The 27,752-nt window shown below is 33.5% G+C and overlaps 2 protein-coding genes and 1 long non-coding RNA gene across 3 annotated transcripts in view; 2 read left to right on the top strand and 1 right to left on the bottom strand.

Annotated features, from left to right (window-relative positions):
- LOC139501253 (uncharacterized) overlaps positions 1-27,752 on the top strand; it is a 599,145-nt gene that overhangs the window by 474,833 nt on the left and 96,560 nt on the right. The gene's annotated exons all lie outside the window — the stretch shown is intronic.
- Positions 1-27,752, bottom strand: part of LOC139501038 (uncharacterized) — a 65,746-nt gene that overhangs the window by 16,263 nt on the left and 21,731 nt on the right. The gene's annotated exons all lie outside the window — the stretch shown is intronic.
- LOC139501039 (uncharacterized) lies at positions 737-27,235 on the top strand. Its single transcript, XR_011658439.1, has 3 exons — positions 737-830; positions 14,350-14,468; positions 26,213-27,235. It is a non-coding gene; the product is annotated as an uncharacterized lncRNA (long non-coding RNA).

Here is a 27,752-nt window from a genome sequence, read left to right as displayed (position 1 = left end):
CATTTTTCAGTATTGAAAATTTCAGCCATTTTTCAGTACTGAAAATTTCAGTCATTTTTCAGTACTGAAAATTTCAGTCATTTTTCAGTACTGAAATTTTTTGTCATCTTTAAGTACTTCTACACATACAATATAAGGTCAATGTCAGAAAAATATAAAATGTTTTTATACTGCAACTAGTTGTGTTTATTTTATATAAAATATTGTAACAAAGCTCTATTGTGTACGATGTCAATTTCATCATGGCACACTTTCTCCACAATCAGGGGTCCATGAAGGGATGAAAATAAGTCTTTCGTTTGTGTTACGATTTGAATAGCTATCAATTTATTAATTTATGTTGCAGTATAAAAGCAATATTAGGTCAATGTCAGAAAAATATAAACTTTTTTTTGTGCTTGGCGCAAAACTGGGGAAGGGCTCGGTAGAACCTCGTCCTTCCCCAGTTTCTTAGCCTCATACAAAAAATATGTATGAGACTGCGAAACTGGGATAGGGCAAGATTTAAATGCGCCCTTCCTTTTCCCCAGTTTTATTCAGAATACTAAAAAGTTTATATCTTTATGACATTGACCTAATATTGTTTTTTTTCTTACTGCAACCTAAATTAAAATTGATTTTTAAATCGTAACTGTTATATATTATTAGCATTAATATCAAACTGTGTGTATCCCTTAATGAACCCCTGATTGCGGAGAAAGTATTTTCATGATGAAATTGACATTGCATAAAATATAGAAATCAACGACAACGGAAGCCCGCAATGAACGGTGTTTTAATATTTTGCTGACGACAACTTCCAAATCTACATAGAACCAGGATTTTTTAAGGTAAAAAGTTACGAAATATATCAATGTAGTTCACATTTCATTTGGTTTATAGTATGGTGATCACAAAATCAAATAACGTGTTCAAACTTGGGGCATTTTAGTTTGTTGCAGAACATGTCCGTCCTGGGACAAGTCGGACCGTCTAAAAAAGACAGCTAGGACCATCTATAATGACAACTCAGACAAAGACAAAAGGAATATGTTTACTAAGTTTCAAGTTGATTGGACTTCAACTTCATTAAAAACTACCTCGACCACAAACGTTTACCTGAAGTGGGACAGACAGATGGAGGAGTGCACGCACAGACCAGAAAACATAATGCCCATAATTGAGGCATAAAAAATTGTAAAATAACAACTTTAGAAAATTATGTATCAAGTATATTGCAGCAAAATAGGCTAGAAAGGGCTAAAGAGAAAAACAGTATCAGCGAATACATTGGTTGACAGAAAATTAGACTTTGAAATAAATAAATAAATAAAAGATTTAAGGAAAAATAACGAGTCTGATGAGAAATATCTAAATTGATACTTCTTTTTTATTCCAATTTTGAGTATATATAAAATTATAACGTAAGCATAAAATTTGCCCCTATGTAGTTGCTGCCCTGTGATAAAAGTGAGGTATGTGTATCTGACACAATATAGCTCAAGGTAAATGAAACCCTTTTTCAGACATTTCAAGTATATTTTAAATAATATTAATAATTTTATTATATGAACTTTTCGGAAGTGTTTCACGACTTTTTTTGTGGAAAAAATGAATTTTATGAAGAATCTGTTGCCATCTAATACTTTCGAATAGACCTGCAGAGTTTATTTCCAATGCATCGTAAGTCAGGTTATGTATTTTGAAACTACCACAGAACAAACCATTTATTTTTGTAGTTATCAAGGCCCCCCTCCGAATATTAAACAGTTGCCTCCTTAGAAGGACACTATATGGACAACTAGCTGGATAAATAATAAAACACACGGACAATAACAGTAAGGGTACAACCTTTTGTTATTCTAAGATGGGAATGGGGCAGCACGATTTTTTGCGGATTTTTTAAATTATTTTAAAAGTATTAACTTGTCGCTAAGCATGCCTATTGATTCCAGCTCTTACCAGGCCACACTATTTACATTCAAAGACCTCCTGCCACCTCCCCCTTTTAACCCCAAAAATTAATTGATTTTCTACTTATTAAACACGAGTTTAAATTGATTGATTGTTACTTGTTTGCTTTTAATGTCAAGCGACTAATATTTCATATATTGTTTAGACAGGACGCGAAATTTAAAGTCATGTACGAAAAATGTATACAATATCATAACAAGTAAGGAGATGTGGTATGACTGCCAATTTGGCAACTATCAATTGGAGATCAATGAAGTAGTATTATCAATTATAACCAACCGTGCGGCCTTTGACAAAAAATGACAAATACCCATACTGTATATCAGTTATAAAAGGCCACGACAAAAAAAATGTGAAACAATCAAGACGAAATAAACTAACGGCCTAAGGGACGACATCAAAAGTTCAATAAAGTATAACTAGAGGCTCTTAAGAGCCTGTGTTGCGCACCTCGTTTTATGAGTGTATTAAACAAAGGAAAACGATGGATTCATGACAAAATTGTTTTTGGTGATTGTGATCTGTTCGTAGATCATACTTTACTCATCATTCTTGCTACTTACAATTTTCTCTATCTGTAAGGAACTTAGCCCTTTAGTTACAGAGGAACACATTTTGTAAAAACTTACCCAAATTTACCAAATTAATGAAAATTGTTAAAAATTGACTATAAAGGGCAATAACTCCTAAAGGGGTCAATTGACCATTTCGGTCATGTTGACTTATATGTAGATCTTTTAAAATTTGATGAACATTAATGCTATTTGCAGTTTATCTCTATATATGAAAGCATTCAAGAAAATAACCAAAATCGGCTAAATTTCTTTAAAAAAATACCGTTTGGAGGACATCAACCAACCAACCAGTTGTACAATTCATATGAAATTTTTTAGAGCAGATATATAAAAATATACTTAAATAATGATTTTGGCTCAGTTTGGTTGAATTTGGTCCAGTAGTTTCAGAGGAGAAGATTTTTGTAAAAAAATTACGAAAAATTGGTAAAAAAAATGACTATTAAGTGCAATAACTCCTTAAGGGACCAACTTACCATTTCAATCATGTCGATTTTTTTGTAGATCTTACTTTGGTGAACATAATGATAACAGAAAACGGACAAAATTTCCTTAAAATTACCATTAAAATTATTCAGGGACAGTAACCCAACAACCCATTGTCCGATTCATCTGAAAATTTCAGGGCAGATAGATCTTGACCTAGTTAACAATTTTACTCCTTGTCAGATTTGCTGAATGCTTTGGTTTCAGAGTGATAAGCCAAAATATACATTTAACCCCTATGTTCTATTTTTAGCCATGGAGGTCATCTTTGTTAGTTTGTTAGTTTGGCGGGTCACCGGACACAAATTTTAAACTAGATACCCCAATGATGGTTGTGGCTAAGTTTGGTAAAATTTGGCCCAGTAGTTTCAGAGGAGAAAATTTGTTTATAAGTTAACGACGACGGACGCTCAAAATTCGGATTTGTGGACATATTTTTCCTGTCGACAGGAATACATAACTTTTGTATTAAAAGATAAACAGATAAACATTATCTGTTTTATGTTAAATTATTTGTAAATTCTGTTTTATATATAAAATGTTCTTTAAATGTGTGCAATTTGTTGTTTTTTTTCTTCAAATAATCCATATTTTTTTAACGAAAGTTTACTTTTGAACACTATTTTTATTTGTTTTTTTTAGACTGAAAAAAAGTTTTAAATGTCTGAATATCTATATTATTTCTTTTTATTAAACATAATTTGGCTAATTTATAAACTCTGCACTTTCCCTCTTTTTTGCCAAATTGAGTCCTGTTACCAGGAAATGGTAAACATATGGGGCTAAGGGAAGTAATATTTTTTTGTTAAGCTCATGTGGCTCTGTTCAACTAATAAAGTGTAATTCTGCGGTCACACTAGGCAACGATCGCACTACGATCTGTGAAAAAATGCAAATGTTGACGATCGTAGCGCGATCTTGAAGATCACAGTAAGGTCGTATCACGGTCGTGGTGAGGTCTTCAAGTTCGTGATGAGCGTATACAACTTTGAACATGTTCAAAGCAATCGTGGTGGAATCAGGTATTAGTGAGTTCGCACTAAGGTCGTGGTAAGATCGCAAAGGTCGCTGTATCATTATAGCGAGAGCGTAGTGAAAGCGTGATTCTATTCGGAGAGACCAGTACCATAGTGTGGAAACGGAACTGTACGGTTTTCTAATAATTTGGTCATTCGGGAGACTGTCAAAAGGGGCCCCGACATTTGCAAAATAACAAGTTGCTTGAAGATAATTTGATGAACTCTTATGTTACTATATATAGCTATGTAACGTTTCTGCTTCAGGTTTTGGTAGCTTAAATATTCTCATAAAGAACCAATAAAATAATAAGAAAGCTATGTGCATCCAAACGTTTTCCTTAGAATGATGGAGCTCCATGATGTGTGAAACGATCAAATTTGCCACACAACAGGGATCAAAAATGTATAAAAAAAAACGACGAAAAATGTCTAAAAAAACAACGAAAAATCAATATTAGCTACCTGAATTTCCACATGTACCTTTTCTGATATATATTCGTACCTGTCTGAAAGTTTTGAAGTCAGTGTTCCAGTAAAAATCCAAATATATTCATTTTCTCCATGTCGGATATTTTTATTGACTGTACAATCGCTTGCAAGTTTACTGTACAATCACTCTGAGTCTTTCTGAACAATATCAATGAGAAGAACATAAACCGTGTACTATCTCTTCTGCCACATTCATGATTAGTTTATGTTTTCCATGATACTTCTGTCATATAAATGTTTATTAAAACTACTGTAATCCAATGCTGCAACACATGTCTGGAATGATTATCTCTCCTTTTTCTGTTACAATTTAATATCAGTTAGTTATTTTGTTTTGTAATCAATTTTTTATACCTAAATTACACACTCAAAAGTTGAGTCTGACTTAGCGGATCAGGCATGAGGGGAGAGGGAGTGTTGGTGATTGAAACCCCATTGAAGTTTTTCGATTTTTTTTTATTTTGTGGAATTTCAGGGTGTTCCGTGGTTTGGATCCCGCACCTGATCTGATATCGTCATTGATAGTATTAAATGATGATCCGATCATTCAACTGATTTTTTTTTATAGTTTGGTCTTGTGTTGTGATAGGGTTGGGGTTTTTTTTAGAAATGAGCGCACACAGACATTTCTAACCCCGCCAAATTCTGTATGTACCTGTTTTAAGTCAAAAGCCCGTAGTTCAGTGTTTGTCGTTTTTTCGTGTATGTCATATATGTTTTTCGTAATTTTTTTTATTATGAATTAGGCCGTCAGTTTGTGTATTAATTCTTATTTTCATGTCGGAACCTGTTATTGCCGACTATAATTGCTTAAATCCATTTATTTTTTAACTTTGAAAATCCTATCACATCTCCTTTTTATATTGAAGATATAAATAATTATGGTTTGATAAAATGTTGTTCTCACTTAAAGAAAACTTTTTCGTTAATTTGTCGGTTTCTATAATTGGGAATATTGAAAAGTTCCCGATATAAAAAAAAAACATGTTGTTTTCTCTGTCTTTCAGATAACAAGGCCTCTCCAATCCTTGATAACATTTAATTTTACTTGAGCTTTTTCTTCCAGTAGTTATAGCTTGTAGTAAACAGAAATCTCATTGGAAATTATACCACATCTTCTTATTTTAATATCGTGTTTATTGACATATAATACGTGTCTTTTCTTGGATCCGTGGTTAGCTACCATCATTTCACATTCGAATTCCTTTATCAAGTTACAATATCCCGATCCTATGATGAAAATTTTTTTGTTTTATTGTTCAAATATGTATTTTTTTTTTTTTTAAATTGCTGGTCAAAAACATATTAAGTAAAATTCGAAATATGCTAATTACCCTTGCAGAGCATCTAGTCACCTTTTTTATATATAAATATTTATTTTGTACGAGGATTATTTTCATTTTTATTTTAGATAAGATTCTTAAAATAATTTGTACTGTCTTTTTCTTTTTGTCTTGTATACCTATTCAGTGGTTGTTTGTTTATGTGTTCAATTTGTTTTTCGTTCATTTTTTGTACATGAGTTAGCCGTTAGTTTTCTCGTTTTACATTGTTATTTCGGGGCCTTTAAAGTTTTATAGCTGACTATGCGGTATGGACTTTGCTCATTGTTGACGGTCGTGCGATGACCTGTTGTTGGTAATTTCTGTCATTTTGGTCTCTTGTGGAGAGTTGTCTATTTGGCAATGATACCACATCTTCTTTTTTTATATCTATTGTATACATTTTGTTTTTGTCTCTGATATAGTCACCTTAAAAGGGTTCCTTGATAGGATCTTAATTGTTAAAATGACTGGTTTTGTGCTTATTTTCATTTCAAATACCATATATGAATATAATAGGACAGACAAGGAATATGGAACGCCATAGTTGTGTCACAGTGGAAAAATGGAAAAAAAACTATTTTGATACTTTTTGGACATTTTGTTAAAGATTTTGTAAAACCAGTGATTTTGTTATATTTGCAATATTTCACTAGGGATTTTGATATTTTTATTGTGCAAGATTTAAGTCAAGTTTGGAAGATTAAGCTAATATAATTTCATGTTTTAATTTTATTTTTTTTAAATGGCGACATTTTACTTCAAAATGATTTATTATTCCTGAGACTACTATAACACATGTTATAGTAGTCTCAGATTATTCGTATTTGACAAGTCAAGGCTTTATCACATAAATAAGTCTGTATGTTCTATAATTGTTAATTATTATCTACATGTATGTGTTAATTTTTCTGTTATCCCTTATTTGAATTTTCTCACTCATTTAGAGAAATATTTGTCAAGTACAAGTAGTTTTGGTTTGTTATATAAACTATGTTGTTATTTTGATGTGGCAAATTGGATTTAGTATTACACTGAGCAGTCCCAACTCTGTACAATTGTATTCCATGCTGAACTTATTAAATTATACATCGCGCTCACCAGAGTCGTCTTTTGTTACAAGAGCTAGTCCCAGAGTCAGAGTCCGTACTGTTTATTGTGTGTGTGTGGTTCCAGACCAACACATTTCCCAGTCACAGATACACCCAGAATCTATTTGTGATAGCTGTCTTTCGTTGTTCGTATTTAGTATATGCTGTGAAAATTTAATTATTTTTAGCGTTTTTTCTCGATTATGAGTGCCCTTTTATTATGTTCACATGGTTCAGTAGTATAACAATTATGTTGAGCAATAACATCATAATGATCAGTAGAATAATCATTATATTGTGCAGATCTGGTATTATATTCAGCACTTTAATCAATATACTTTTGTCTTTATATTCAGGTACTTTTGAAAATATCTTCTGTCAACATATTATTATATTATGTAGATTTCTCATTATGTTGATTACAGAAACCGAAATATATGGTCAAACACACTTTTTATACGCCCGTCGTCTTTAGACGGGACGTATTATGGTATACCGTTGTCCGTCCGTCTGTCCGTCCGTCGTCCACACTTCGGACAATAACTCAAAAACGCTTTCACCAATTTCCATGAAACTTAAGTGAATTGTTTATATCTATTGACGTAAGCTCCCTTTCGTTTTTTTTTAATTTCAAATTTTAAGTTTTGGATTTATGGGGCTTTATTTATAAAAAAAAGGGGGTCCGTTGTCCACACTTCGGACAATAACTCTTAAACGCTTTCACCAATGTCCATGAAACTTTGGTGAATTGTTTATATCTATTGATGTAAGCAAACTCCCTTTCAATTTTTATAAATTTCAGATTTTAAGTTTTGGATTTATGGGGCTTTATTCATAAAAAAGGGAGAGTTTTAACACTTCGGACAATAACTCAAAAAGGCTTTCATCAATATCCATGACACTTTGGTGAATTGTTTATATCTATTGATGTAAGCTCCCTTTCAATTTTTATAAATTTAAAATTTTACATTTCCGTGTTATGAATTTTTATGCTTAAAAAAGGGGGGATTTTCCAATTTTGGGACAATAACTAACACTTTTAAAAACAAGTTAAAAGAGCAACGGGCGTATCATGCGCTAAAGTGCAGCACTTTATTATCAGAACTGTTATAATTATGTTGAGTGAAATAAATATTATGTTCTGTAGACTGATCATTATGTTCAGTAAAATAAATATTATGTTCAGTTCAAACAACTTTATGATCAGTGGTCAAATATTTTATGTTTGGTTCAAAAAATATTATACTATAGGTGGTTAATCAATTACTTTCAGTGCCTTTTTTCATTATGTGGTGGTGGTAGACTTCCGAAAATAACCGAAAACATGTATATTTTTTTCGGGTTTATTTTCATACTGGCAACATGTCGTCTGCTATACAACGTGCTCTTGTAGAACTTAATCTGCAAATCTTTCAAATTAAACATTTTAAAGATGATAGGATAGAAGATGACACTTTTCAACACCTTACTGATCAAAATATAAAAGAGGGAGAAAGATACCAGAGGGAGTGTCCCCGAAATGCTGTGTGGTAGACAGTGTTATTAATTAAATATTAGCGCCCTTGGTAAAACTTCAAATTTCATAATTAATGTATTTCATTGTTAAATAATTTACATGAAGCATATGAGTATATATTTGTTAATTGCATAGCTTTTGCTATTTGAATTCGTTGGTTAAAGATTTTATTTATATTGTAAAGTTTAATATTTGCATCGTCGCAAAATCTTTGGTTACCCTCTTTGTATACATTCAGTGAGAAAGTTATATATTTTATAGATCATACAGACACCAAAATAGGAAGTTGATAATTCTTGTCTATCCCTTTTTTGATGCGTTTTGTTATTTGATTTAGCCATGTGATTATGGATGTTTCGAATTGAGTTTTCTTTTATACCCCAGTCCCACTAAGCCACGATCGCACTACGATCTGTGAAAAAAATGCAAATTTTGATGCTCGTGTAGGTCGCAGTAAGGTCGTACCACGGTTGTGGTGAGATCTTCAAGATCGTGAAGAGCATGGCCATCTTTAAACATGTTCAAATCAATCGTGGTGCGGTCGTGGCGAAATTAGGTCGTGGTAGAAGCGTAGTGAAAGCGCATTAAGATCGTAGTAAGATCGCAAAGGTCGCTGTACAATCGTTGCGAGAGCGTAGCGAAAGCGTGTTTCTATTCGGAGAGATTGCGTTACGATCTCACAGCGACGTTATCACGACCTTAAGCTGGGGTCACACATTCACGATTTTTACTGCCGTCCTTGACAGGACCATTCCCGATTAAAATTTGTCAAAAGTCTGATCAAGATCCTGTGAATCGTGGATGGAAATTCGATTTGTATCTTTCGCCAGGTAAAATTCGACCGAGTCTGTCACGACTGCGTCCCGATTCTACCGAATGTAATCCGACAGAGATCAGATAGTGACAAGACAGTGAACCGACGCTGACGGAAGTTATCCGTTCGAAAACTGTCGGCATAATCGGGATGATCAGGTACTGTCGGAACGTAATCCTATCACGGTCCGCTCTATCGCATTGCAAACGGCTTTGTCTGGTCTCAGTCGTATTGTATTCTGTTATTGTCGGGACTTCTCCAGATCATTCCCGTTCCACAGGACACCGTCCCGAATACACAGAACATTGTTAGGAATTCGATCCGATACAGCAGAATCTGTCACGACATAGGCACGATTGTAATCCGACTAGAAAAAAATCGGCTGAGTTTCCCCGAATGTTACGGGACGCACCTAACTGTCGGGGTGCTTTGCCGAACTATTCGGACCCTTCCCGACCAGTAGGAATCTGTTACGAACTAAAACGACTGCGTTCAGACAATAATAGGACATTCCAGATAATTGAGGATACTAATCCGACTTTTTCACTTTTCGTGTCGTATCGCTGTCTGATCTCAAACGGGAGCAATAATCGGCAAGGTGTGAACCCCGCAATAAGTTCAGTATTTTTGTGATTTTACTCTCTACTCTGTTACCGGCCACAAAAGAGCTCATCAACCAGAGAATTAAGTTAATAAACACAAAGCTGTAATAAATTCCAGTAATTTTAAGTTTTGGAAGCTCTTTGGTATTGTATTAGGTACTTTAAATGAAAAGAAAAGCTACAAGTAACATATATTAGTTTAAACGAGTAAACACTAGGGACTATATTCGTGAACAACGAAGCGAAGAAGAACAGACAATTGTGGTCTCGGTCGTATATTGGTATGACGTTGGCGTCGTCGTCGTCGTCGTCGTCGTCCGAAAACATTTGGTGTTTTCGCACTTTAACTTAAGTATAAGTAAATAGAATCATGTGAAATTTAAACACAAGGTTTATGACCATAAAAGGAAGGTTGGGATTGATTTTGGGAGTTCTGGTCCCAACAGTTTAGGAATTAGGGACAAAAAGGGCCCAAATTAGTATTTTACTTGATTTTCGCACAAGAACTTTCAGTAAACAGAATTCTATTAAAGTAGTAGGTACGGTAAGACTCCTTTTTGGCCCCAAAATATAGCAGTTTTACAAAATTGTGATAATGTAATCGTTAAGCCATTTAGATCTATTGGAAAGTAGAATGATTCTGGTACATAAATATGGGCTGTTTTTGACAATACAATGCACATATATCAGGTTCTAGCATCATAAAGTCACGCTAAATTACTGAAATCTTCACAATTTCAGCATTTTAGACAAATTTTAGACGGTTTCTGTCTAAAATCATCTTCTCTAGCCAAGGGTTACGAGAGAGCGGGAGTGGATCGTAACCCTTGGCTAGCGAAGATGGTCTAAAATGAAAGTGGCCGCATTCGTGTTCATCCATAATATTGAAATTTAAGTTGTATTTGATGATAGATCTAATACATAATATATATAAAGGTTGAGGATGAACACGGATGCGGCCACTTTCATTTTTGACCAAAACCATCTGAAAAGTGACGATTTTTGGCGAATTTGATAGATTTTTTTAATCAGTTGAAATCTTTCACAAAAACTAATTGAATCAATTGAAATAGACACTCAAGTGTTTAAAAAGTGTCTAAAATATTTCGTCAGATGAACTTGAAAATTGAGGCCAAGATCGGCTCTTACCGGACCTACGTCTTTTAACATAAGGTTTATGACCACAAAAAGAAGGTTGGGATTGATTTTGAGAGTTTTGGTCACAACAGTTCAGGAATTAGGGGCCAAAAACGGTCCAAAACAAGCATTTTTCTTAGTTTTTGCACAATATCTTTAGTATAAGAAAATAGAAATCTATGAAATTTTCACACAAGGTTTATGACGACAAAAGGAAGGTTGGGATTGATTTTGGGAGTTTTTGTTTTCGTATAAAGCTGTGCCCTGGGGAGCATCTGGTTCTTTTAGTGGCCCAAAAGCGTGGAATTCATTATCCAGTGAAATAAAAAAAAATATACTATAGGTGTTTTTTATACGACCTCAAACATTTTTTTGGATCGTATAATGGTATGATGTCGTTGTCGTCTGCGTCGTCCGAAGCCCAATTGGTTTCCGGACAGTTTCTTTAGTTAAAAAAAATAGATCTTAATGATTTTTTTTCTAAAGGGTCAATACCACAAAAGGAAGGTTGGGATCGATTTTGGGGATGGTTGTCCAACCGTTTTGGAATAAGAAGCCCAAAACAAGGATTTTTCTAGTAAGGATAATAACTTGTGTATAAGTATTTCATTTGCTCTGAAATTGTACCACAATGTTTAAAACCACAAGTAGAAGGTTTGGATTCTTTTACGGGGTTATGGGTCAAAAGTTTAGGAATAAAGGGCCAAAAAGGGACCAAAAGCCAGCATTTTTCTAGTTCCAAGACAATAAATTGTGTGTAATTGTATTGACTTCTCTAAAATTGTACCACAATGTTCTACATAACAAAGGGGAGGCTAGGATTAAGTTATGGAATAATTGCCCAAAATATGTAGGAATTAGTGGGGCCAAAAAAGGGCAAAAAAGAAGCATGTTTCTAGTTTCCAAACAAAAATTGTTTAGGTGAATGAATCTCTCTGAAATCGTAATTCAAGGTTCCATACTACAAGGGAAATGATGGGATTGAGTTGAAGGGTTATTGCTTAAAAAGGGGGTTTCAATAAGATTTTTTTAGGGGGGGTTAATTTTTTTAAGGGATTCCTTTTTTTTCAAAAAATTTCGAAATTCGAATTTTGAACAATTTCAAGAAGAAGCCTTCAATTGCGCAGTATTGTATAGTAGATTTGTTAGATCTCTGGCCACATTTATTTTGTGACAAAAACCTTAATTATGACAAAAATTCGATCACAATCCAAATTCAGACAGTATGAAGCTTCAATATTGTGACCAAATTTTCTCCAACCGTTCAGGGTTGCACCACTGCGGTCGTATAAAGATGTGCCCTGCGGAGCACCTGGTTGTTGTTGTAATTATAGTTTGTTTATTTAGATCTATTGTTTACATTTGTATATTAGTAAATTATTCATTTATGTAGTTGATATTGTATGTAGAGAGCCTTATTGAATTTTTAATCCTAATGAGTTTTTATTATATTATTATTATTACTCAACTTTTAAAACTCGCAACAAGACTTTTGTAACTCGCAACTCGACTTTTGTAACTTGCAACTCGACTTTCGTTTCTCACAACTCAATACTCGCAACTCGACTTTCTTAACTCGCAACTCAATACTCGATAAAAAGTGAATCTCTTGCGAATTGCCGAAATGATGTCAGATGCGGATTAAGGGGGGGAGGGAGGGTCCATCCTCCCTTTATGGGAAAAAAATCCTGCTTGCTTATAAAGGGAATCACCGAAGCTTGACTGGAGCGAGGCCCCTCTTAGGCAGTCAGCGGCCCCCTCCCACTTATGAAAATTACTGGATCCGCCACTGGATGTTGCCATCAAAACTGTGTCACTTAAAATAATCTGTCTCCGTGTATGTTGTTATGCAATCTGTAACTTTACTACAATGGTTCTTTTATGGTTGCCATGGTAAGGGTTGTTTTGTTTTAAGGGGACAATAATTTGATGGGTTTTTTTTGGGGGGGGGGGGGGGGGGGGGGGGGAGTTGACGAATAGATCTAATCATTTTGATCTGTTGCTACGCAAGTTTATATTTTACTACAGCAAAGCTTCATTTTTACGTTTTTATACGACCGTCAAAATTTTGACGGGACGTATTATGTTATACAAATGTCCGGTGTCCGTCCGTCTGTCCGTCTGTCCGGCGTAAACATGTCGCGCCGTAACTTGAGAACAACTTATCCAAATTTCACGAAACTTATTGTAGTTGTTTCTTATGATAGTCAAATGCTCTGTATACTTTTCGGTCAAAATAAGATTAAAACTTTTTGAGTTACGGCACTTTGTAACTAAAACAGGTTTTTTTTTCACATGTCGCACTGTATATCAAAAACAATTTTTGATTATTGCTTAAAACTTTACACACTTCTTAGTTATATTAATTTTAAGATCTGTATACTTTTTGGTGATGTTTCAAAATTTCATTTTTGAGTTATTTAGTATTTTGAAAAAAAAAGGGGAGGGGATTTTTACATGTCGCGCCGTATCTCAAAAACGATTTATGATTATTGCTTAAAACTTTACACAATTTTTTTGTTATATTAAGCTCAAGATCTGTATACTTTTTGGTGATGATTTAAAATTTCGTTTTTCAGTTATTTAGTATTTTGTAAAAAAGGGGGAGGGTATTTTTACATGTCACGCCGTATCTCAAAATCTATTTATGATTGTTGCTTAAAACTTTACACACTTCTTTGTTATATTGATCTTAAGATCTGTATACTTTTTGGTGATGATTTAAAATTTCATTTTTTAGTTATTTAGTATTTTGTAAAAAAGGGGGAGGGTATTTTTACATGCATGTCACGCCGTATCTCAAAATCAATTTATGATTATTGCTTAAAACTTTACATACTTCTTTGAAACATTAATCTTAAGATCTGTTTACTTTTTGGTTTTAATTCAAAATTTTATTTTAGTGATATTTAGTTTTTTTGGGTTCATATGTCCCTCTGTATCTCAAAAACAATATATGGTTATTGCTTAAAACTTTCTCAAAAAATATTTATGATTATTGCATTAAACTATCACACAAGACGACATGCGTATCATGCGCTCATGGCGCAGCTGATTATTTTAATTTGTACAAAATTTAGTTCCTGCATTTTAAGTTGCAGAGAGTTAATTTTCCTCATGCTCTGGGCATGTTGGGCAAAATAATTTCTTTCAAGTCTTATCAGCCTACAGTGTATAGCAAAGTTTTAAAAAATCCATTTAAAAGAATTGGTTGTCATATTTGTTTTAGCCCACTTTGCTATATTCATAAATTTTTATCCGTTATCATTGTCCGTTAACTTATCTAAAATTGTAAAAACTGGTTTCCTCTGCATACTAATGAGCTTAATTATTTTACCAAACTAGGGAACAAGAAATCTTCATAGGGATACACAGATTGAACATTTTCTAAATGGATCCACAGAACTCTGTGTCTCACCTGCAGTTGATGCTGTTAGTGTAAAAGTGTGATGTTGACTATAAAAGTGAGTATATTTATCAGTAAAATACAGAATTTAAAAAATAATATATGTGCATGCATCATACTCCATCCATGAACTATGGATAATAAAGACAATGTTATAGCAATGACTGAAAAATATTCATAGATCTAATTTTAAGGGTTAACTTATTATAGCTCTTCATCTTTTATATACGCTTTGGATTTTAAATATTTTGGCCACGAGCATCACTGAAGAGACAAGTGTTGTCGAAATGCGCATCTGGTGCAGAAAAAATGGTACCGCTAATGTATTTATTAAATTTTTGTCGAGCCTGCAACTTTTGTTGCAGAAAGCTCGACATAGGGATAGTGATCCGGCGGCGGCGGCTGCTACGGCGGCGGCGTTAGCTAACTTCTTAAAAGCTTTATATTTTAGAAGGTAGAAGACCTGGATGCTTCACACTTTGTATATAGATGCCTCATGTAACGAACTTTCGGTCAGTAACATGTCCAATGTCCTTGACCTCATTTTCATGGTTCAGTGACCACTTGAAAAAAAAGTTAATATTTTTTGTAATGTTAAATTTTCTCTTATTATAACTAAATAATTACATTTGATGTATGTTTCATCATTATACTTTATTTTGATTGACTAACTGCACATTACGTGTTATTCCGTGACCAAATACATCACTCAATAAAACTTTTCATTCATGATAGCACGTGGTCCCACAATAAAGTGCACAGGTATTCTCTCTGAATGAGGGTTTCTTATCGTCGAGTTGCGAGTTGCGAGTTAAGAAAGTCAAGTTGCGAGTTATAAAAGTCGAGTTGCGAGTTACGAAAGTCGAGTTGCGAGTTAGGAAAGTCGAGTTGCGAGTTACAAAAGTCGAGTTGCGAGTTACAAAAGTCGAGTTACGAGTTAGGAAAGTCGAGTTGCGAGTTACAAAAGTCGAGTTGCGAGTTACAAAAGTCGAGTTGCGAGTTACGAAAGTCGAGTTGCGAGTTACGAAAGTCGAGTTGCGAGTTACAAAAGTCGAGTTGCGAGTTACGAAAGTCGAGTTGCGAGTTAGGAAAGTCGAGTTGCGAGTTACAAAAGTCGAGTTGCGAGTTACAAAAGTCGAGTTGCGAGTTACGAAAGTCGAGTTGCGAGTTAACCGATCCAGGATAATAATAATAATAATAATATCTTTATTTAGAGAGAGTAACTCATTTGGATTACACCAATTTTCAATAAGGCTCTCTTAATACAATAATAATTACATTACAAATAAACAATGCATCAATAATAATAAATTAAATAAAGATTATGTACAATTTAAAATACAATAAACAATTATGATATGGCATTACAGTAAAATTATGATGGTAATGTTAAAAGTACATAGATTTGTATTTATGTTTAAATTCGGATACTGTATTTGATTTTTTTATTGAATTAGGAAGAGCATTCCACACTGTTGGTCCATTGTACGAGAAACTAGACTTATACAACTCTGTATTTGGTTTTGGAATAATAAAATTATCTGAGGATGAAAATCTCGTATTATATTTTTGGTTTGCAGAAGCTGATACAATAAGACTGGACATATATTCTGGAGCTAAGCCATGTTTTGCCTTATACATTAGTAATGATTTGTGATAAAGTATTCTTTGTGTGATTGGCACAATGTTACATTCGTGAAATAATTCTCTTGAAGGTTTGGTGTAATCATGTTCGTCTAAAATTATTCTTGCTGCCCTTTTTTGCAGTTTTAGTAAACTATCTAATAGAAAGTTATTACAGTTTCCCCATATTGAACAACAATAATCTAAGTGAGGTAAAACGTAAGCGTTATAGTACATTTGTCTAGCTTTATGATTTAGATATTTCTTTATCCTTTTTAGTAAAGCTAAAGAAGAGTTAACTTTTTTGATTATATAATCGATATGAGAAGACCAAGATAGAGATGCATCAATAAAAACACCTAGAACTTTTTCACATGTACTTTCTATAATTTGTTGTCCATTTAAAGCAAGATTAATGTTTTCATTTGATGTAACGGAAAGCTTTTGTTTAGATCCAATGCATATAGCTTTCGTTTTAGATACATTTACAGCCATCTTATTGTCATCACACCAGCGAAAAATATCTTGTAAAACCGTATTAAGTTTTTGACTGATGCAACTTTTGTTTTGTCCAATGACTGATATGGTGCTATCATCAGCAAATAAATCGGTGTTATGATTTGGATTAGACAAAGGAAGATCATTAATAAAAATTAAAAACAACACCGGTCCTAATACGGATCCTTGAGGTACACCCGTTTTTTGTTTTTGTACGTCTGAAAATGTATTTGAAATAGATACTTTCTGATATCTGTCAGTCAAATATGATGTAAACCAACGTAATGAAGTATAAGCTAATTTGTATTTGTTTAATTTTTGAATAAGCAGTTCATGATTGAGAAGATCAAAGGCTTTTGCTAGATCTAGAAATACTGCTCCAACAAGATCGCCATCATCAATGGCTTTAAGCCATTTATCAATTAAAGCTGTTAAAGCAGTTTGACAAGAATGGTTTGCACGAAAGCCTGACTGCATTCTATACAATAACTTGTATTTATTAAGATATTTTACTAAGTGTGTTTTCACATGTTTTTCAAGGATTTTAGAAATGAGTGGTAAAATTGCAATTGGTCTATAATTAAAAACATCCTGTTTTGAGCCTTTGTTCTTATAAACTGGTATGACTTTTGCCAGTTTAAATGAGGATGGAAAAATACATGTTTTGATACTCAAATTAAAAATATGACAAAGTGGTAGTGAAATAGCATGAGAAGACATCTTTAAAAATTTTGCACTTATGGTATCAAGGCCTGTTGCTTTTGATTCATCTAGTGCTTTTAGTTGTAAACACACAAAATCATTACTCATAAGTGGTATAGAAAAATACACGTCATCTGGTACATGACCCGATATAAAATCACCAAGTTTGTTAAAACAACTACTAGAATTGTCGATGTTTTGATCTATATTAAGATTATCTGTGATATTTGTGAAATAAGCATTAAAAACATCAGCAATGCCTTTTGGTTCTAAAATTTCCTTTTTGTTACAATCACTTATGATTTTTATACTGGTATGATTGTCGGTACCGCTGACAGTATGTAGGTGCTTCCATAATTTACTGCTGTTGTTCTTTTTTTGTTCTATGATATCGGTATAATAATTTTGTTTAGAGTTTTCGATGAGATATTTGACTTTATTTCTCCAAAGTCTATAACTATACATATCTTTTTTCTTATGATAAAAATCACGTTTTCTCATGCTATCTAGAATTTCATCATTCATCCACTCATTTTGATACAAACGTTTTACTCTCTTTTTAATGAGTGGAGCATGATGATTTAATACTTTAGTAAAAATATTCAAAAAAGACAACAGTGCTTCTTCGGGGTCATCAATTTCTAATACACAATTAAATGAACACTGTGATATGTCATTGACAAAATCATTTTCATTAAAATGTTTAGTAGATCTGAACGTAATATATTCATGAATTTTCTTTTTCGATTTTAACCCTCTTTTGTGAGAAATGCATACTGGATAATGGTCACTGATAGAATACTTCGGAACAGATATAAAATGAATATTATGTGGTTCATTGCTATAAATATGGTCTACCAAAGAGGAAGATGTTTGTGTGACTCGAGTAGGAACTGAGACTATTTGAGACAAGTTAAAAATGTTTTTTAAATGTGACCATTTAGCTGGAATCTTTCTCGACGACAAATTAATATTAAAGTCACCCAAAATAATCATTTCCTTATCTTCAATATCGACATTTGTTAACATTAATTCAAATTTTGTAACCCACTCTGCATTACTTTTTGGTGGTCTATAAATGTTACCAATTAATATAGGTTTTTGATGAACAAAAATAATTTCGATCCACATTGATTCTATATCATCATTTTCCAAATCATGTCGTCTTATTGTGGTTAATATGTTAGAAATATAAATTAAAAACCCACCGCCAGATTTTCCAATTCTGTCTTTTCTGTTTGTATCATAACCCTTAATATCTATTTCTTTGTTTTGGACAGAATCTGACAAAAATGTTTCACTTAAACACAGCACATCTGTGTTAGATTTTGATAGCAAATATTTAATTTCAGAAAACTTTGGCAATATATGATTGATGTTTAAGTGACATATATTAAGTGACTTGTGTGGAAATATAAAAGGGTTTGTAAATGGAGATGATTTGGAATTAGATGATAGAATATGTGTTGCAGTACATAAATACAAAATAACAATACTGACAATATTTCCTAAAATAGAATTACATGTTCTGGTAGTGGAAAAGTTATTGGTTAAATTTACCTCCAGTACGTTTGACTGGACACACTTTGTTCTTGAGTTGTTGTGTTGTTGAATGGTATAAATCTCCTCCCTGTTGACCTCACCGATTGAAAATTTGATTCAGTTTCTGATGTACAATTTGAGAATTGAAATAGATTGTTGACGCAGGAGATAATGTTGTGGCTTAAAACTTTGGCACCAGCAACATTTGTGTGAACATGGTCTGCAAATAAAGAAAGATTGGGCTGGTCTCCATATAGAAAGTCTAAAGTATTGTCCAAAATTTCCACATGTTGTTCCTCTAGAGAGAACAGATGATTATTGACATTGTAAATTGTACGATTAGCTTGAGAATTGGTTGGCCTTGGTAGAATTGAGGAAATTACCAGCTTAGTTCTTGGTAAGCTTTGCCTGACTGTACAAATCAAATTTTTGAAGTCGTCCATAATAGCATGAACAGAGTCTCCATCTGATACATTGTTAGTGCCCACATGAATAACAATAACATCAACACAATCAAGTCTGCCTTCTGATATGTACTGAATTAGGCAATCTTCAATGTCTCTGATCCGTCCTCCCCGGATAGTCTTTACTTTGGTATTGATTTGTTGAGTTGACATTTTCCTAGGAGACATCTTTTTAAGAGTTGAACTCCCAATAAGAAATAAGTTTTTCTTGTCAAAAGACCGATGAAAATGGGGATAAGTAGAGTTGACTTCACGGTCCGTGTATTTTGTATTTATTGGTGACCTTTGTTTTTCCACATAAGTAGGACTTTGAGCATTATGCTTGTTACCTAGATTTGTTCTATTTAAAGAAACTGGCTTATTAGAGCTGCTTGGTAAACCACTTCTTACAGCGTTGCTGTATGTTCCAGGTGTTGGTTTATTTGAAGCTGAAATTCTTTCCTCTCTTTTGCGATTTGGTGTTTCTGTCACAGTTTTTGTTAAATCGTTGACGTGAGATGATTTTAAATTTACAGATTTAATCTCATTTGAAACGGCATTTAATTTGTCCCACAAACTGTTGGATTTATTTATAAATGCCTTATTGTTTACATCGATATCCGATTTAATGAGCTGTGTTTGTGTAAAAACTTCTTGGACGGAGGTTAAAGCTGAATTGGTTTGAACTTTAACCGTATTTGTTAGTGATGCAAACTTGTCTTTCATCTCTTGAAATTGATTGTTTGACGAGTCAATATGACAGTTAAGGGCATCATTTAAATTTAAAACTTCCTCAGAAGTTGACAATAAAAGACTTTCAATTCTCCTGAGTGTTGACATGGTACAGAAAGTCGGAGAGTTTGCCTTATTATTATTTTTGCGAAATTTATTGGTGGAGATAATTCGACGCGGGGTTGTAACCTTCATCGGTATAGTTTCCTCTTCATCGTCGGTCCATTCAGTGTTGTTACACACATTCACGATACTATTATTATTTGCTTGAACGGTGTTTCCAGACGTTTTTATATTTAAAGCAAGTTTTGCGAGTTTATCGGCTTCAATCTGACCGATTTCAGAATCACGAGCAACGTGCGCCCACGTTACTTTTATATTTGATAACAAATTATCTATCTCTGACCAGAGTTTTTTGTTTTTCACATCATTTCCGGAAGATTTAAGTTTCCAGTTGTTGCTTTTCCAATAAACAATGTCATTTGTTATACCTCTAACTAAATATTCACTGTCGGTTTTAATGATAATGTTTGATAATTGATTTTCGTGTATTTGTTGAAGGCATTTTACGGCAGCATACAGTTCCCCCGTATTGTTTGTTTGCTTGTAAGATTCAGGAACTGGACCATTTATATTTTTGATGTTATTTGGTTCCCAAAATATACCATAACTGGCCTTTGCCAATGGCTTGCCGTTATTCTTGCATGCTCCATCAATGTATACTTCCATTATTTAAAAATGTCCTAACAGTTCAGGAAATCGTTAACGTTGTTTTCGCGGGCTTTCTGATATGACGTGATGAACATGGTTTTGATTTATAAATTTTGCTTCATTTGTCTTTTGTTACAATAAAAATGTTAATATTGATAACAAATAGTAAAATTTACCATACCGTTATACATTTTGAAGTCTATCAAACAGTAAAATCCATCGTAAATCACGAATCGAGTTTTCCTAAAAAACAACATCCACAACGGACCACTGCAACTCGTCTCAAATGTAGAATACACTGTAGGAGTGTCCAGTAATAACAAATAACTTCGAACAATGTTAAACGATGCTTTAGAAAATAATTTCAACACTTTAAAAGTCCTGTGATCAACGGAAATAGATAATAATCCTGCATTGAATGATCGTGAATTTTTTAGGCAGCCATTAGACCTTCGTGACGTCACAAAAAAAGGATGGTATCAATTAGACAACGGTAGGGCAATTACAACAGAAACTACATATTTAAGCCTCCCAAACGAATAGCAGTCTAATAATGATTGAAAAAATAAGTTTTATATAATGAGGTAAAATAATTGAACGTGGCAACGTACTTATACATCATCCCGAATCAATGGAAACCTGTAATTTAAACTGTTATTTTTAAAAATAATTTCAAACTGTAAAGCCAGTACTAAATCCGGCGTTGTTTGAAACAGGTGGTCACAGGAAAAAAAGGGACTCGTTCTATGTTTATATATATATATACAACTCGTCTAAACATCAACCCAACAATGTTAGATCTGTAAATTTGCTTTCGCAAATTTTTGGTTCTTCCCTCGCCGGGATTCGAACCCATGCTACAATGATATCGTGACACCAAATCGCCTGCACTGCAGCCGTCCCGCTAGACCACACGACCACCTGGGCTCTCTTAAAAGAGCTTTCGTTGGTCATGTGTTACTTTTCCACGTCAGTTTTAATCTAGCGGCGTACTACAGTACATGATATATAAGGCATGAAGATGTTATTGTTACAGATCAGCTAAATTATCTATAGTAAAGGATCCTACACATTAATGTAAGATACAGTCACAGAAAATAATTATATTCATAAGTACGTCTGAGTCAGTGACAACCCTACAACAGATGTATCCATCGGATCGCCATCAATGATGGTGATACATGGCTGTGTACATAATGTATATACAACTCGTCTAAACATCAACCCAACAATGTTAGATATATATATAGAAAGAGACAAGATATTAAACTTTGTATATTGCAAGAGACCATTTTAAAGGATTTGTAAGAAATGTAGTTGAAGATGAACAACATTTCATTACCAAGTTGTCCAGCATGTACACAGATGATCTGTAGGGAGCTGTTTTTCAAGGAGATATTTTTCAGTAATTTTGCTAATTTTTCATATCTCTCAAATGAGACAAAATTTGTTTTGTTATGTATATTTGAGAATGTGTCTGTACATAAATATTTAGGAAACTACATTTGTATATTATTACAAGTCTAAATGTTAAACGAAATGTAAATGAATATATGTTACTTAACAATGATAATTGTATATGATTTTATAGTTCAGGTCCTGTCTTGAATTAAATGTATGTGACTTATATTTAGAATAATATTTCGTGTCAACGTATAAAATATGGCAGTGGCTGTTTTGGCGACTCCCTTCGGGGCTAATTTACCAGCTCCAGCAGAATATGCTATTTTGCCGGTTTTAATTAAGTTAAAAATAACTTATAATTGACAATATCAAACATGTGAACACTATAAAACTCAAGTATAAACCTAAGTGACTCAGTTTAATAAGTTACCCAATACTTTAAAAAAAAAACTTAATATGAAATCACGATGTAGCAATAATCATTTTATACTTTCCAATTAAATCTTACATGTAAAATGGCGCAAATGTAGTTTTTACAATAGTGTCTTTGACAGCTACATTTATAAAATAAAGAATAAAAACGGGGAATGAGTCAAAGAGACAGCAACCAAATCAAAATATACAATTCAACCAAAGGTCATTGGGTCTACAACACAGCGAAAAATCACACACATAGAGAGAGCCCTGAGCAGGCCTCAAAACACAATATTAGATAGATCAAGAATATAGACGCCATTCTATGCTGCTAAATATAAAGATGAACCAAAAATTAAAACATATACAAGAGCAACAAAGGCTAAAGGTTCCTGAAATAGGTCAGACACAAAAATGCGGCGAGTTTAAACTGGTTTTATTCACGCCCATCATATCCCCTTCATCTCTATAGCCAATGTATAAGACATATAATTTTAACATCCTCAATTTTGAGTGCCACTAACAAACAATAAATTTTGCGGTCCCTAACGAATATTGGCCAGGGCCGTAACTAGCCTCTTTTGATAGTGAGGCAAAATATATTTGTCGAGCGTAGCGAGGCGAAAAAATTTCGGCGAGGGTTCTGGGGGCCGCTCAAGAAGCTCTGAGAAAAATAACGCAAAATTGTGCATTCTGATCGTTTCCCGGACTCTTTCTTACATTACAACGCATATAATTTTTAGCTATTTTTTCGACAATATTCTGGTCTCAAATCAAAAATATAGATTTAGTGTTATTCAAGATTTTTCGGTTTCAGGGACAAGATAAAAAGACCAATATGTAGGATAAAGCAAAAATTGCAACTCTCATAAGCATTAATACCGGGTCTGTCAGTTCTTGTCTTGTATTGTGCTGACTTTGGTGATTTTTTATGATTAGATTTAAATATATTGAGAGGGCAGTATTATACTTTAAGTTCTAGTCCTGCTAAGGTTAACACCAGGGACCATCTTGAACTTGTTGTACGGTATTAATGATTCTTTTATTATTGAAGACCCTCCAACAACTATCAGAATGGAGAACAGGAATAAAAACTTTGACCATTGATCATTTGTATGTTTTCTATGCATTGACGCTGTGTGCGATTAGGTTCCATGCACTTTTTCTCATATTCCTTTATTTTCTGTTTAAGGGTCTGAACCCTCCAATGTAAAAGGTCATATGCCAATACGTTTTTTTTTCTTTCAAATAATTTGATACCGGGAAATTAGTGGTCTTATTTTGATTTAAACCATTGCAGCTATCTAATTTTATCCTTAAGCCCATGGGTATAATTTTATGATACAAATATTTTTTTAATTTTATATTTGCTAATTAAAATGTTCAATTTTCGATATTTATAATACATATCTATATCACTTCTGTGAATGTCTCGCCTAGTTTCGAGTGATTTAAACGACTCAGAGAAAATACCCAATTTTACCATCCATACTAAGAAAAATTGGGTATTTTCTCTGAGTCGTTTAAACCCGGGACACTGAAGTACAAACAATAGACCATCAACTCTGAAAAGCAAAAGTTAAATAGAAACATGGATCACGAAAAACATGCAGGGGCGACACCAGAGAGTGAAGAGAACTTGCTTCTTGCAAGACACTTTCCGTGAAAACAATTTGATATGAAGACAATCTTTTGTTTCATTTTTTTTTTTTTTATTTCCAACATGAGGCATAACGCCTCATTTGCCGCAATGTAGCTACGGCCCTGATTGCCCGGCTCTGCAGCTGCCCCCAAAAAAGACCACTTTAAACGAAATCTGCAGAAGGGGTGTTTAATATATATGTACTATAGTTTAGTTGCTATCTCCCTTTACGTTTAATACGACGGTGTTATGTATGAAATTTAAAAAAAATTAAACTGCAAGCCATCTGCTGTATTTCAAAACGCTATCTTCTTCTTAAGAAAATACTATACGTAGTTATTATCTAGTCCATTTTATTTTTACAAGAGACACAGATAAAGTCCAAACCACAAACACTATGTACAATTCTATAAGCAATCATCATTCCAAAATGTTATACAGTTACACAAAAAAAAAATAATATTTTAGTTTGCTCATTTTTACGCAATTCGACTTTTGTAACTCGCAACTCGACTTTTGTAACTCGCAACTCGACTTTTGTTACTCGCAACTCGACTTTCCTAACTCGCAACTCGACTTTCGTAACTAGCAACTCGACTTTTGTAACTCGCAACTCGTCTTTTGTAACTCGCAACTCGACTTTCGTAACTCGCAACTCGACTTTTATAACTCGCAACTCGACTTTTGTAACTCGCAACTCGACTTTCGTAACTCGCAACTCGACTTTTGTAACTCGCAACTCGACTTTTGTAACTCGCAACTAGACTTTCTTAACTCGCAACTCGACTTTTATAACTCGCAACTCGACTTTCTTAACTCGCAACTCGATACTCGACAACAAGTGAATCTCCAGGTGAATAAAATACAAAATTTATAAAATTCGTGTTTTCATGATCATAGCTAAAAATGTAATTATAACTATTGAATGCTTCTGTTTGTAACTTTATAGGGTTGTAAAAGCGTTGACCGTGCGCACGTTTTTAGTATAAAGCGCTTCCGCGCTTCATACAAAATGTACTTCGGTCAACGCTTTTACACCCCAATAAATTTACAAAAAGAAGCATTCAATTCTTAATTGGATAACTACATTTGGTATGTGCATACCTTGCAAGGTCTTCATTCCCGTCAGACAATTTTCACTTGACCTCGACCTCATTTCATGGATCAGTGAACAAGGTTAAGTTTTGGTGGTCAAGTACATATCTCAGATACTATAATCAATAGGGCTAGTATATTCGGTGTATGGAAGGACTGTAAGGTGTACATGTCCAACTGGCCGATGTCATCTGACCTTGACCTCATTTTCATTGTTCAGTGGTTATAGTTAGATTTTTGTGTTTTGGTCTGTTTTTCTCATAATCTATGCAATAGATCTTCTATATTTGTTGTATGGAATGATTGTAAGGTGTACATGTCAAGCGAGCAGATGTCATCTGACCTTGACCTCATTTTCATGGTTCAGTGGTCAAAGTTCAGTTTTTGAGTTTTTGAGTTTTGGTCTTTTTATATAATACTAGTCTATATGCCATAGGTCAACTATATTTAGTGTATGGAAATATTTTATGATCTATATGTCAGTCGTGCAGGTTTAATTTGACCTTGACCTCATTTTCATGGTTCATTGCTCAGTGTTAAGTTTTTGTGTTTTGGTCTGTTTTTCTTAAACTATAAGTAATAGGTCAACTATATTTGTTGTATGGAAGCATGTTTGCCTGGCATGGTTCATCTGACCTTGACATCATTTTCATGGTTCATTGGTCTTATTTTTGTTATCTTGGTTAATGTTAAGTTTTTGTGACAGTCTTTAATAAAGTTTTATACTTAGGACTATCAACATAATATCAATGATAAGTAAAGAAGGCGAGACATTTCAGCGACTGTGCACTCTTGTTTATTTTGTTCTAGTTTATCATGGCGACTGCAATGATAAATTATAAATCACAAAAAATCCTTAATCTCACCATTGCACGTGTCAGAAGTGCTAAATATATGGACTCATCTTTAAATTCCTTAATAATAACCCTGATGGGTAAGGTTACCGTAGTATTTGATGATTATTTAAGAAAATTGTACCCTGAATTTTATTTTTAGATTTCAGCAACAGAATGAAGAATTCCAAGAGTCTAATACGGTTTATTAAACAGGATTTTATCATTGAATCAACATCCTACAAGAAGATAACATACAAATAAGTAACTATGTGCAGGGAAGAACATTTAAACAAAACTGTAAGAGACATACAGTGGTGGTGTATTTTTAAAGAGACCGCAAGAACCTATAATAACTTGCCATGAGTGTATACTTTCCAAACCAGAAGCTCGTTCATAATGATATACAATTTAAATTAAAATTATTGTATGAACATTTAAGATAAAGTCTCAAAAGAGAAAATTTAGTTTTAAATGAAATATTTAAGTACAAAACATTGAAATAGTCCTTTCCATGTTGTGTGACATGTAGAAATTTTATGCTTACTATTCATGTAGCTCCATATGTCCCTGTCCCCCTCCCCCCAAAAAACGCATTCGTATTCGACAGCAATCAATCGATAAAAAACACCAAACAAAAATCAAAAGGGAAACATACCATCGACACTTGATACATGTAGCATGCTCTGCATTGTGAATGAAAACTAAATCAACAAAGATTTTTTTAATGTTTTTTTGACATGAGACAAGCAATGAGAAGGTTCTTACCTTGGTACAGGCGTTTGAATAAATTATTTTTAGAATATTAAGTTGATAAATGGATTAGAAAAAAATCTTTCGTTCTGTCTTTTGCAAGTAAGACCCTTTTCCCTGAGTAATTTGTTTCAAAGTTGATCAACAAATACAACTAAAATCCAGGATGCGAGTCATCGATGTACATGACTTTGCTTGTCTTCTTGCTTTATTGTCGTGCCTGTGACATGCGAAAGATACAGATAACAATCCTACGGCGTTAGCTATTTGTATTGAGCTTGATATTTTATATGGTAATTGACTTTAACTGGAGGCTTCATACCTTGTGGCTTATACATGTATAACGAAAGTCTGTATTATGTCTGTTGGCCTTGACCTCATTTTCATTGTCAAGCAACTGCTTGAAAACAAATTTCTATTTTTATTATGTTATTTCCTCACTTACCTATTAATGAACTACCGAATTGGACTATTTAACGGGTTTGTAATAACATGAGCAACAGGATTGGTGCTACATTTATATGTGGAACAGGATCAGCATACCCTTCAGGAGCACCCGAGATCAAACCAATGGTGGGATTCGTGTTGCTTAGTCATTAGTTTTCTATGTGTCTTGTGAACTATTATTTGTCTAATTTGCACAGGTCATTAGTCAATGTTAAATTTAGTTTTTTGTCTATTTCTTTTAGCAATACTAGTATATAAAACTAGATATAGTGTATGAAATGATTTTATGATTTAAATGTCTTGTCTAGCAGGGGTCATCTGACGAGTCACCTTGACTTTATTTTTTCATGGTTCATTGGTCAATATGTAATTTTCATTGTTTTGGCTGTTTCTTGTATGAGATAAGCAATAGAAAAACTATATTATGCGTGTATAATGATTGTCAGCTATACATGTCTTTCTGACTTAAATTGGTTTATCTCACATTGACTTCATTTTCATGG

The sequence above is a fragment of the Mytilus edulis genome, chromosome 13 (genome assembly GCF_963676685.1).
Source record: "Mytilus edulis chromosome 13, xbMytEdul2.2, whole genome shotgun sequence".
Taxonomy (NCBI): Eukaryota; Metazoa; Mollusca; class Bivalvia; order Mytilida; family Mytilidae; genus Mytilus; species Mytilus edulis.
The sequence above is the reverse complement of the archived record's forward strand: the minus strand, read 5'-3'. Positions and strand labels throughout refer to the sequence as shown.